Raw genomic sequence first — 13,300 nt, 5'->3', positions numbered from 1 at the left:
TTAATATTAATGTGAGATTTTACTGCCATTATAAAGATTTTTAAAATATTTTTCTTTTTCTGGTTAAAGTTTGTAACTCATTTTTATATATAAACCAATAAAATGATATTTATTTTACTTTTTTTTAATCAATATGTAGTATGTAGTTGTATAAATAAAGGGGAATGAGAAATATGAAAGAACAGGCGGGAGGGAAAACAATCAGTACGTACATATATTTCCGGTGGCAAATAGTCTACAGAGGTCAAACGACCCCAGTGGAGAAACGCTGGTGGAGAACTTGCAGTGGCTAGTCATCGGCTGCGAATCTGCCGTGGCGAATTGTCACCAACCCCTTTTCCCTGATGTAGGGGAGTCCAGAACTAGAGGGCATAGGTTTAGGGTGACAGGGGAAAGATATAAAAGGGACCTAAGAGGCAACGTTTTCATGCAAAGGGTGGTGTATGTTTGGAATGAGCTGCCAGAGGAAGTGGTAGAGGCTGGTACAATGTTGGTAAAGTGTTGGAAAAGGTTATAAGAGATAGGATTTATAATCATCCAGAAAAGAATAATTTGATTAGGGATAGTCAGCATGGTTTTGTGAAGGGTAGGTCATGCCTCACAAACCTTATTGAGTTCTTTGAGAAGGTGACCAAACAGGTAGATGAGAGTAAACCGGTGTCCACTGCTGTTCGTCATTTTTATAAATGACCTGGATGAGGGCGTAGAAGGGTGGGTTAGTAACTTTGCAGACGACACTAAGGTCGGTGGAACTGTGGGTAGTGATGAAGGATGTTGTAGGTTATAGAGAGACATAGATAAGCTGCAGAGCTGGGCTAAGAGGTGGCAAATGGAGATTAATGCGGACAAGTGTGAGGTGATTCACTTTGGTCGGAGTAACCGGAATGCAAAGTACTGGGCTAATGGGCTATTCTTGATAGTGTAGATGAGCAGAGAGATCTCGGTATCCAGGTACCGAGGTTGACAGGGTTGTTAAGAAGGCATACAGTGTTTTAGCTTTTATTAATAGAGGGATCGAGTTCCAGAACCATGAGGTTATGCTACAGCTGTACTTGGAGTATTGTGTACAGTTCTGGTCACCACATTATAAGAAGGATGTGGAAGCTTTGGAAAGGGTGCAGAGGAGATTTACTAGGATGTTGCCTGGTATGGAGGGAAGGTCTTACGAGGAAAGGCTGAGGGACTTGAGGCTGTTTTTGTTGGAGAGAAGAAGGTTGAGAGGTGACTTAATTGAGACATATAAGATAATCAGAGGGTTAGCTGGGGTGAACAGGAAGAGCCTTTTTCCAAGAATGGTGACAGTGAGCACGAGGGTGCATAGCTTTAAATTGAGGGGTGACAGATATAGGACAGATGTCATAGGTAGTTTCTTTACTCAGAGAGTAGTAAGGGTATGGAATGCTTTGCCTCCAACAGTAGTAGATTCGCTAACTTTAAGTACATTTAAGTCATCATTGGACAAGCATACGGGCGAACATGGAATAGTGTAGGTTAGATGGGCTTCAGATTGGTATGACAGGTCGGCGCAACAACGAGGGCCAAAGGGCTGTACTGCGCTGTTATGTTCTATGTTCTATGTACAACATTTAAAAGGCATCTGGATGGGTATATGAAAAGGAAGGGTTTGGAGGGAAATGGGCCAAGTGCTGGCAAATGGGACTAGATTGATATAAGATATCTTTTCAGCATGGATGAGTTCAACCAAAGAGTCTGTTTCTGTCCTGTGTATCTCTCTGTCTCACCCTCGCTCATCCCCATCAGCTCCCAGCAGACATATTGACTTTGGAGAGACTACCTCTGGAATATTGTGTGCAGTTTTGGCCTCTGTACTGAAGGGAAGGTGTACTCACATTGGAGTCAGTGTGATGAACATTCACTAGATTAGTCCCGAAATGGGAGGCTTAGTGCTATGGTGAAAACTTTAGTAAATCTTGGGGATCTTGCAGAATGAGGAAGTGGTCTGATTGAAAGTTACAGGATTCTGGAGGAGCTTGATAGTATTGGGCTCCAAATGATTGTCTCCTCTGGTCGGGGAATCTAAAACATGGGGAGCACAGTCTCAGGAAAAGGAGCCAGTCATTTACAACTGAGATGATGAGAAATTATTCTGCTGAACAGTTTGTGATGTTTTGACGGTTGTGGGTGCTTCACCGTTGAGTATAGCTAACGCTTGTAGACAGATTTGTGGTCTCTTAGGGAATCAAAGGATATTAGGAGTGGGCAGGGAAGTGGAGTTGAAGTGAAAGATCACATCGAGTGATGGAGCAGCCTCGACAGGACAGATAACTCTCATCTTGCTCCTACTCCTTACGTTCTTGGGAGTGGATCCCTTTGAGCTGGGAGCGTGCATTTCACATGTGTCAAACACAACTTGTAACCATGCAGATTTCTGAATGAGTCGTGGTGAAGTTTCCACTCAGTTGCTGATGGGTGTCCATGCAAACTGGTCACTCTCCTTCCCTGTATATCCCTCCATAAATAACCAAACGTTAGTCGTAGAGTCATGAAGCAAAATCTTTCCCTCTTTACTCACCAATGTTAAGGTCTTCCATTCCTCCAACTTTCCAAATCGTTCATATCTCACCATCCTTTATGCTTGGGAAATGTGACAGGACTTTCACAATAAAACCCAATCACACATTTCACGGGAAAGAGTCATATGAAAAAAAAAAGTCGTCAAGAGTGAACCATTAGGTGGGTGAATTAAATGTCACTTTGAATTGAATGTTAAATTGGGTAGATAAGAATAACATCAAGCTCAACACTGTCATTAACCACATATCAGTCTTAATATATCACTATGTCCTACCTGTGCCTGATCTTTGAAGGAACCTTTCCATCAATTACACGCAAACTCAATTCATACATCATAATTGCCCCTTGCTAGAAATAGAGACATTGAAGTTTTTTTTTAGCCATTCAGTTCAAGTGTATTCATTCTGAAAAAAGCAGAGATCTTCCAGCAAAGAATAGTCCATGCCAAACCCAAGTTTAATTTGACGACATCATATGCAGGGTGAAGTCCTCCTGTACCCACCAAGTTCTGAAGTGACATGAGGGACATGACTGAAGTTCAGGGAGTCATGCTTCAACATGTTCAGCTAAAAACATAGGAACAAGCACACCAGCGAGCTGCACAGAAGGGGATTCTAATTCTAATTGAACTGTTCAGAAATATAATTAGCAGGGAGGCAAGCAGGACTTAAACATGGGATTTACTGGCACACAGTTAGGGACACTACCACTGCATGACATGATCCCTAGTGGGTAACCAATATTGAGCAATTAGGGGATGAATAAGGAGGATGGGAGAGCTCAGCTGTGGTTTCCCTTGCATCATATTAGCCCTTTAATGATTTATTTATTTATTTATTCAACATGGGACTAAGCTGTCTCTGGCTAAGCCAGCATTTATTGCCTGACCCTTGGGAAGATGGGGGTGAACTGCCTTCTTGAACCACCTCAGTCCGAGTGCTGTAGGTTGACCCACAATGCCCTTAGGAAAGGAATTCCAGGATGTTGACCCAGCAACAGTGAAGAAACAGCGATACATTTCCAAGTAAAGATGGTGAGTGGCTTGGAGGGGAACATAAAGGTGGTGGTGTTCCCATGTATCTGCTGCCCTTGTCCTTCTAGAGGGCACTGTGAGGCTAACCACTATACTACTGTTCCACCCCACATGTGCGTCTCCCACTTAGTGCAGTAAAACCTTCACACATTTAGGAATGTGTGGCGAGCGTTGAGACCTTATCTAAGTCGTCATGATTTGGAGATGCCAGTGTTGGACTGGGGTGTACAAAGTTAAAAATCACACAACATAGTCCAACAGGTTTAATTGGAAGCACTAGCTTTCGGAGCGACGCTCCTTCATCAGGTGATAGTTACCTGATGAAGGAGCGTCACTCCGAAAGCTAGTGTGCTTCCAATTAAACCTGTTGGACTATAACCTGGTGTTGTGTGATTTTTAACTTTATCTAAGTAGTACACTTAAGGTTCTAAATGGTACTCAGTTCGAGGTTGTGGCCCATGCTGTGAGTCGATGATTTGGTCCTATTTTACATTCAGTACTTCTATTGACTCAGATACCATTCTTTCAGAAACCCGATGCTATTTCAAGCATGAAATATGTGAGTCAAAAGGACTCAATCAACCCCATTTTCTTTCTGATTGCTCCCCCACACCATCCCCACTGCAGTTTTGTTCGGAATTGTGCTCAGGTCGATCTTCTCTTTCCTCCTCATTTGGCCCTTGACTTTTGCATTTGCTACAAGTCGGCATCATTGTTCCTTTGCAGTGGTCAGCCCTGCTGCTTCACAGTGCCAGGGACTCTGGGGTTCAACTCCTCGCATGGGTGACCGTCTGCATAGAGCTTGTACATTCGCCCTGTGTCTGCGAGGGGTTTCCTCTGGTTTCCTTGCACATCTAAAGATGTGCAGGTTAGGGTGGATGGGACATGTAAATTACCCCATGTGTCCAGGGATGTGTAGGTTAGGATGAATGGGCCATGTAAATCATCCCATCGTGTCCAGGGATGTGTAGGTTAGGGTGGATGGGCCATGCTAAAATACCCCACAGTGTCCAGGGATGTGCTGGTTAGGTGGATGGGCCATGCTAAATTGACCCATAATGTTCAGGGATATGCAAGCTAGGTGGATTGGCCATGCTAAATTGCCCCATAGTGTCCAGGGATATGCAAGCTAGGTGGATTGACCAAGCTAAATTGCCCCATAGTGTCCAGGGATGTGCAGGCAAGGTGGATTGGTCATGCTAAATTGCCCCATAGTGTCCAGGGTTGTGCAGGCTAGGTGGAATGGCCATGCTAAGTTGCCCCATAGTGTCCAGGGATGTGCAGGCTAGGTGGATTGGCCTTGCTAAATTATCCCATAGTATCCAGGGTTGTGCAGGTGTGGTGGATTAGCCATGGGAAATGTAGGGTTACAGGGTTAGGTCTGGGTGGGATGCTGTTTGTAGGGTTGGTACAGACTCAATGGCCTCTTTCTGGACTGTAGGGATTCTATGAAATCATGATTCCTTTTCTATACTGTAGTGCATAATTGACCATACATTTGAACTCTCAGTTGGAAGTCTTGCTCATAGATCATCCAAGACCCACCTCTCAAAAAAATCCACCATGCCCCACATCCCTGATTAGATGTCCCCAAAGTTATGGTCATGAGTTATACACCTGACATGTGTTGTTTCCTCTGTCTGGGTTTTCTGCCTTTCACCTCATCACCATTCCACAACTCTCTCCTTTAATGACCCTTTGAAACCATTTCATAGCACAATCCCCTAATTCAGGATCCTTTCTAATGGTCCTTAAAGGGTTAGGTTTTAAAGGGTGTACAGGGCTTTGGTGAGACTTCACCTGGGAATGCTGTGTGTGGGTTTAATCTCCTCATCTAAAGAAAGATATCTTTGCCCGAGATCTTTGATGGACCATTAGAACAGTTCCTGGAATGAGGGGATTGTTCTATGAGATTACAAATCACACAACACCAGGCTATAGTCCAACAGGTGTAACTGGAAGCACTAGTTTTCAGAGGGCTGCTCCTTCATCAGGTGATGAAGGTGTTGTGTGATTCGTAACTTTGTACACCTCAATCCAACACTGGCACCTCCAAATCATGACATCCTATGAGATGACATTGTATCAACAAGATGACTTCCCTGGAGATTGGAAATGTGTGCTGACCTTGTTGAAACATATAAAATTCTTAAAGGGCTTGACTTGGTAAATGCTGAGAAACTGTTCACTGCTTGGAGGACACCTGTGGCTAGGATTGTGGTCTTGGAAGAAAAGATTGGTCATTTAGGACTGGATAATTTTAAGAAACCATTCTTCACTCAAGTCAATTTTAGAGTCATAGATTCATACAGCAAGGAACCAGGACCCTTCTGTCCAACTCGTCCAGGTATCCGAAACTAAAGTAATCCCATTTGGCTGTGTTTGACCCATATTTCTCTAAACCCTTGCTATTCATGTACCCGGTCAAATATTTTTTAAATGTTGTAGTTACAGCCACCTCTACCACTTGTTCTGGCAGCTCATTTCACACACACACCACCCTCTGCGTGAAAGAGCTTATGCTTATTCCTCGTGTCCTTTTTAAATCTTTCCCCTTGAAAGTTGCCACCCAGGTAAATAGTGCGGTGAAGAAGGCATATAGCGTACTGGCTTTTATTGGTAGAGGAATTGAGTTCCGGAGTACTGAGGTCATGTTGCAGTTGTATAAGACTCTGGTGCGGCCGCATCTGGAGTATTGTGTGCAGTTTTGGTCCCCATACTATAGGAAGGATGTGGAGGCACTGGAACGGGTGCAGAGGAGGTTTACCAGGATGTTGCCTGGTATGGTAGAAAGATCGTATGAGGAAAGGCTGAGGCACTTGGGGCTGTTTTCATTGGAGAAAAGAAGGTTTAGGGGTGACTTGATAGAGGTGTACAAGATGATTAGGGGTTTAGATAGGGTCGACAGTGAGAATCTTTTTCCTCGTATGGAGTCAGCTATTACAAGGGGGCATAGCTTTAAATTAAGGGGGGGTAGGTATAGGACAGATGTTAGGGGTAGATTCTTTACTCAGCGAGTCGTGAGTTCATGGAATGCCCTGCCAGTAGCAGTGGTGGACTCTCCTTCATTATGGGCATTTAAACGTGCATTGGATAGGCATATGGAGGATAGTGGGCTAGTGTAGGTTAGGTGGGCTTGGATCGGCGCAACATCGAGGGCCAAAGGGTCTGTACTGCGCTGTATTCTTCTATGTTCTATGTTCTATGTTCTCTCACCTTAAACCAGTGCCCTTTATTTTTGGACTCCCCCACCCTGGGAGAAAAGACATTGGCTGTTCACCTTCTGTTGCCCCTCATTGTGAATCTTTGCAATGACACCCCTCAGAGAGCTGCAGATGATCACCCAGTGAATATGATAGGTTTTGAAAGACCGGGGGGGGGGATTAATTGTAGAGGTACAGCGAGGGAAAGTGGCCTCCTTCAGTTCTCAATGTTCTTGTGTTCTTATGCTTTGACTCAGAAGTGGCAACACTCTCCATTTTGACACAGTTAGGACCTTAAAGGCCATCAGGTCAAAAACATGTTTATTCAATCCAAATAATGAGAGCTCTTGGAAATAGATGGCAGCCTTGATATGCTTCTGCTGTTTGATTTTAATGGACTCTGCTGTGTGAATGTGATAAGCATACTTGCAAAATGAGTTCTTAGCAAACACCCTTAACCTTTAGACATGGCCATGTCACGTCTGGAGCATTGGCAACAGTTAGGACCGTTCGAGATGAGGCAGTGAGGCATCGTGCACCAAAGCAGTGATTGACTGGAAAGCCTGTGACGTATTGATGAGTTTGTTGGCATTTGCCGTCATTTCACTGGAATTACACACACAGCATCGTGTCTTCAGGCTGACCTACCATCAGTTTGTGTGGCACGCCCACCACGCTGAATAGGATAGGCACAAAGAGATCCAGCACCCCAAAACTGGGCATCAACAAGGTGCTATTAGCCATCAGATGCACTGAATTGTATTCTGCCACAGTCTGTATCCTCATAGACTGACAGATCCTCACTCTGCTGTTACCATCAAACCCAGTGCTCCGAGCCTGGTCCAATAAAGAGTGCCATTAGGTCTGTCAGCACCAGACGTAACCTAATAAAATGGTGTGGTGTCAACCAGTGAAGGACGGTTAAAGAGCAAAATTAGCTTTCTATCAGCAGAGCTAAGAAAGCCAACAATAACTGGGCTATGTATTGATGGAAGGCTTTCTGCTGTCCTTGCCCTTCTAGGTAGTAGAGCTCGTGGGTTTGAAAGGTGCTAACAAAGGGACCTCGGTGAGCTACTGTAGCGCATCTTGTAGGTAGTACGTACTGCTGCTACTGAGTGTGAATGATGGAGGGAGTGGATGCTTGTGGATGTGGTGCCAATCAAGTGGGCTGCTTTGTCCTGGAAGATGTCAAGCTTCTGAAGTGGTATTAGGGCCGCACCCATCCAGGCAAGTGGGGAGTATTCCACCACACTCCTGACTTGTGCCTTGTAGATGATGGACAGACTTTGAACACGATTTATCTTGGAAGTGGGTAGTGACATATTTTAGGCCTTTCAAGTGGAACCCAAGTCATGGGGGATGGCATATAGTCTTTGTAAGTAGGAGGCTTGTGTGATAGATTGACGTCTGCTTGAATACATTCAGGGCTTGTGGGCAAGAATGGCAAATCCTTCATTTCTGGCCCGTCCCTAATTGCCCTTGAGACAGCAGTGGTGAGTCACCTTCTTGAATATGACTGAGTAGTTTGCTCAGCCACGTTACTGAATTTAGAATTGCTTCGGCAGCACTTATACTAAAATTGGAACAATACAGAGAAAATTAGCATGGCCCCTGCACAAGGATGACAAGCAAATTCGTGAAGCATTCCATATTTTAGTGGGTGGCACGGTGGCTCAGTGGTTAGCACTGCTGCCTCACAGCACTAGGGACCCAGATTCAATTCCTGCCTTGGGTAACTGACTGTGTGGAGTTTGCACAATTTCCCTGTGTCTGCGTAGGTTTCCTCTGGGTGTTCCGGTTTCCTCCCACAATCCAAAGATGTGCAGGTTAGGTGAATTGGTCATACTAAGTTGCCCATAGTCAGTGGTGAATATGGGGATTGGGTCTGTGTGGGTTACTCTTCGAAAGGTCGGTATGGACTTGTTTGGCTGAAGGGCCTGTTTCCATACTGTAGGGAATCTAATCAATTGTAGTCTTGGTTGGTTGGAACTTAAATTCTCAAAGTGCCAGGCTAGGATTGGAACTGGTCTCCTTTGGATCATTAATATGGGTGTTTGTGTTACTGGACTTGTAACACAGCAGTTTTTTTGTGAACTCTACCTTCCATAACCTTTGAGGCCTTAAACAAGCCATTCCTCAGTCGTCTTTCCTAAAATTAATGCTCTTTTGTGCCAATGCATTATCTGAAAAATGCTGCTGGTGACTTGAAGCTGTATAGGAGAAAGTGAGGACTGCAGATGCTGGAGATCAGAGCTTAAAAATGTGTTGTTGGAAAAGCACAGCAGGTCAGGCAACATCCAAGGAGCAGGAGAATCGATGTTTCGGGCATAAGCCTTTCTTCAGAAACTTGAAGCTCTATGTCAATCTTCATCAAGTAGAATTGAAGGTAGTTTTCAGTTTGATTCAACAATCCAAAGCTTACTGATTGAGGATGATCAGCCATGATCATAATGAATGGTGGTGCAGGCTCAAAGGGCAGAATGGCCTACTCCTGCGCCTATTGTCTATTGTCTGAGCTGCAGATTAACCTGATGGCTCATTAGTTCTCATAGGCAATAGCTGCCTACAGATTTGACCAGGGCACTTGAAACCTGATTTCAGCCATTTAGGTATAACCTTTGCTCTACTTCTGCAAGGGTTTAGTTCTGGCACCAGCTGAGTATTAGTGCAAATCTTACTGATGGAGGTTTTCTGCATTGGTTTATAGGCATTTCAGGAGTGTGGTGTAACACTACAGAGAGGTATTGCACCTGAACAACTTAGAATGCTGCAGACTTGAGGGACTTCCACTGAAAGGGGAAAAAATGTAACTAAAAGTGGATTAATCAGCACTGCTTCAGAATGAGAATGGAGAGACAAAATATTCAGGAGGTATTGTAATCATAAGGCTTCTAATGCTTGGAATGGCGTCTTTAAATATAAGTTAAAATGAAGCTGAGGGGGACGATTCACGTGATATTTTTAGAAGCCTGTGTGAGAGTAAGCCTGGATTGTTTGATTGTTAAAGGTCAAAGAAAGGCTGAGATTATTCTAATGAGGAGAAAGTGCAAGGTATTTCTGTTTGAAGACAATGGCATCAGTTTCTTAGTTTGCAATGAGTGGACTCTGAGTCTCCCAAAGTCCCAGAAAAAGATGTTGAAAGTAGAAATACTGGTTGTTTGAACCATGCTGCCATAAAGTCATAGAGTTATAGAGCTGTACAGCATGGAATTAGACCCTTCGGTCCAACTTGTCCATGCCAACCAGTTATCCTAAATTAATCTCGTCCCATTTTCCAGCACTTACCCATATCTCTCTAAACACTTGAGAACTCTCTGTTCCAGGCTATCTCCGGGTATTTCTGATTATCACAGGCAGTACTTTTGAGTCTGCTTGGATCTGGGATAGAGGGAGCAGCTAGAGGTGAAATCATCCCTTGGTTCACCACTCAGGAACATGGGTCGGAGCGTGTATTCAGTTGGAGACGTATTATTGGTATCCTTACGATCTCAACACTGCCAGTGTTCAACATTCACAGGCTGATTGACACCCTCTCAGTTCAGACGTTCCTCGGTTCATCTAAATCTGGGGGGGGCATAATTGATGTGAAAACCCTTTTATTTTGTTTTTGCGTCAAAATTGCATTTTATCTTTTTAAAACAAAGCACATCAATATTGGACTATCTACCCCACCTCTAATTCCTCCCGGGATATCTTGCAAGCTGGGGTTGGTTAGGGGTTGGTTAGCTGAGATGGGCAGATGGTCCATGTGTGTTGCCAATAGCATGGTTTTGATTTCACAGAATCATTGAATCCTTATAGCTTGGAAAGAGGCAATTCGGCCCATTGAGTCTGCACTGACCCTGTGAAGAGCAACCCACGCAGACCCAGCCCTCAACCCTATCCCCATAACCCCACGGTTAACATAGCTAATCCACCTAGCCTGCACATCCCTGGGCACTATGGGCAATTTAGCATGGCTAATCCACCTAAGGTGCACATCCCTGGGCACTATGGGCAATTTAGCATGGCTAATCCACCTAAGGCGCACATCCCTGGGCACTATGGGCAATTTAGCATGGCTAATCCACCTAACCTGCACATCTTTAGAATGTGGGAGGAAACTGGAGCACCCGGAGGAAACCCACACAGACATGGGGAGAATGTGCAAACTCGACCCAGTTACTCAAGGCTAGAATTGAACCTGGGTCTCTGGCGCTGTGAGGCAGTAGTGCTAACCACTGTGCCAACGAGCTGAGATGTTTCCCTCAATGTGGGCTGAGATCCTGCATCCTTGCCATGGCCCACACTGATAGACTGGTACCCCTCAAGCTATATACAAATAAACTTTTCTCTGTCATGGAGAGGAATGACTATGGCTAATTTCATTACTTCCCCGAGCGTCAAGTCATGTAGAGCAGGAAATTCCCATGTTTAGTCTTTGCCTTATGCTCAGGTGGCTGGCCTAAGCAGAGATACCAGTTTCCCATTCCTAGTACAAAGATTCAGACCTACTCCATAGACTAATCACATCATTCCTGCCAGTCCCCCAGCTAAGAACAGCAGAATGAGTGAAGAACTGGCATCCAGCCTGGGCCCTTGTTGTTAGGTTGTGCCAAGAGGGAGCCTGGCTGTCTAGTTTTCATTGAGGGAATTGTGTACAACTTGACAAACCCGAGTGAGTCAGTATTCTTAAGGCAAACATTTCATTCACAGTTTCGCTCCGTGAAGCAAAGCTGTGAGTTTTTCAGGGAGATAGGAAGGCTCAGCACTTTGAAAGGCATGAGTCATGCGGAATGCCAGCTGAGGTTATGTTGATAGCATTCTTTACCTTCGAGTTACGAGGTTCCAGATCCCGCTCTGAGATATGAGCCTAACTATCCAAGTCGATACTTCAGTGGAGTTTGAGAGTACAGCCCTGTCAGAGGTACCTTCTTTCAGATGAGGTGTTTGGGAGGACGGTGAAGGGGTGTGATTGACAGAGGGAGTTGGGGGTGGGTTGGTGGAGATTTTCCCAGAGTCCCAGTCAACATTTAATGCTCAATCTACTTGATCATTATCACATTTCTATTTGTAGGAGCTTGGCAGTGTGCAGACTGGTCATCAATTTTCCTACAACACATGACATCATTGTTTCCAAAGTGCTTTGAAACAGTTGTGAAAAGTGCTTAGAAAAGTGCGAGTCTTTCTTACAGTCGGGAAACTAGATTGAAATAATGTGTTGTTTCAGGAAATGGATACTAAAGGGTTAATACGAGCTCTGATACATAACACAGTCACTGAGTGGTGCATCAAACAGTTTTCCGGGGTTTCTGGACAGTTGTAGTTGGAGACGGACAGACATTTTTATTTTATTCATGCACAGGATGGAGGCATTGCTGGCTCAGCCATCATTTATTGCCCAGAGGGCAGTTAAGGATCAACCACATCACTGTGGGTCTGGAGTCACATGAAGGCTAGACCAGGTAAGGATAGCAGATTTCCTTCCCTAAAGGACATTATTGACCCAAAGACTGTTAACCCAGAGACCCAGCTAATGTTCTGGGCACCTGGGTTCAAACCCTGCCACGACAGGTGGTGTAACTTGGAAGTTAGAGTCTAATGATGACCATGAATCCATTGTTGATTGTTGGAAGACCTATCTGGATCACTTGTTTCCTTGAGGGAAGGAATCTACCATCCTTACATGTGACTCCAGAGCCACACCAACATGGTTGACTCTTAACTGCCCTCTGAGCATTTAGGAATGGGCAATAAATTGTTCTAAAAACTCTTTTTCAAAATTCATTCAAGGGATTCAATGCTCTCATGCTGTGAATGAATTTTTAAAAGATGCGTTTTTACAACAATTCTCAGTGATTTCATGGTTATCTGGAAACTCTTAAAGCCAACGATTTTTTATTGAATTCAAACCCCACCATGACAGGATTCAAACCCAGGTCGCTAGAACATCGCCTGGGTCTTTGGGTTAATATTCCAATGATAATGCCACTAGGCCATCACCTCCCTATGTGTTATACTCCTCATGTTACTATAAGTATGATGTAATATGTATAATATTACGAAGGAGATCTTGAAGTGCAGCAGTAATTCAGATCCGACGATTATTAGTGTATGTGGTAACGTTGCTAAACAGGTTGGTTTGGAAATATCTGTAGTTACTAAGGTGTAATAAACCTGACCGTGTTACTTATGAATGCAGCCTCTTCTTCTGAAACCTATTTGTGGCTAATCCTTCACCACAGAGTCCTGCAAAGCCCTTAGACTGGCCAAGGATGTCCTCGTTGTCTACAGGAGTAGTGCCAGAAGATTGGAGGCTAGCAAATGTGGTTCTCTTGTTCAAGAAGGGGAGTAGGGATAACCCTAGTAACTACAGGCAGGTGAGTCTCACTTCTGTTGTGGGCAAAATCTTAGAGAGAATTGTAAGGGATAGGATTTATGAACATCTGGATAGGAATAATGTGATCAAGGATAGTCAGCATAGTTTTGTGAAGGGCAGGTCGTGCCTCACAAACATTATTGAATTCTTTGAGAAGGTGACGAAGGAGGT

General features: G+C 44.3%; 1 protein-coding gene and 1 non-coding gene across 45 annotated transcripts in view; both read left to right on the top strand.

Moving 5' to 3' along the window:
• The window catches only part of nrxn3a (neurexin 3a), a 2,002,176-nt gene that overhangs the window by 1,564,766 nt on the left and 424,110 nt on the right, over positions 1-13,300 (top strand). The window lies entirely within an intron of this gene.
• Positions 8,325-8,427, top strand: LOC122554043. Its single transcript, XR_006312907.1, has one exon. It is a non-coding gene; the product is annotated as a U6 spliceosomal RNA (small nuclear RNA).

Source organism: Chiloscyllium plagiosum, chromosome 10, assembly GCF_004010195.1.
Source record: "Chiloscyllium plagiosum isolate BGI_BamShark_2017 chromosome 10, ASM401019v2, whole genome shotgun sequence".
In the NCBI taxonomy this organism is placed as follows: Eukaryota; Metazoa; Chordata; class Chondrichthyes; order Orectolobiformes; family Hemiscylliidae; genus Chiloscyllium; species Chiloscyllium plagiosum.
This window is presented reverse-complemented; position numbering and strand designations above follow the sequence as displayed.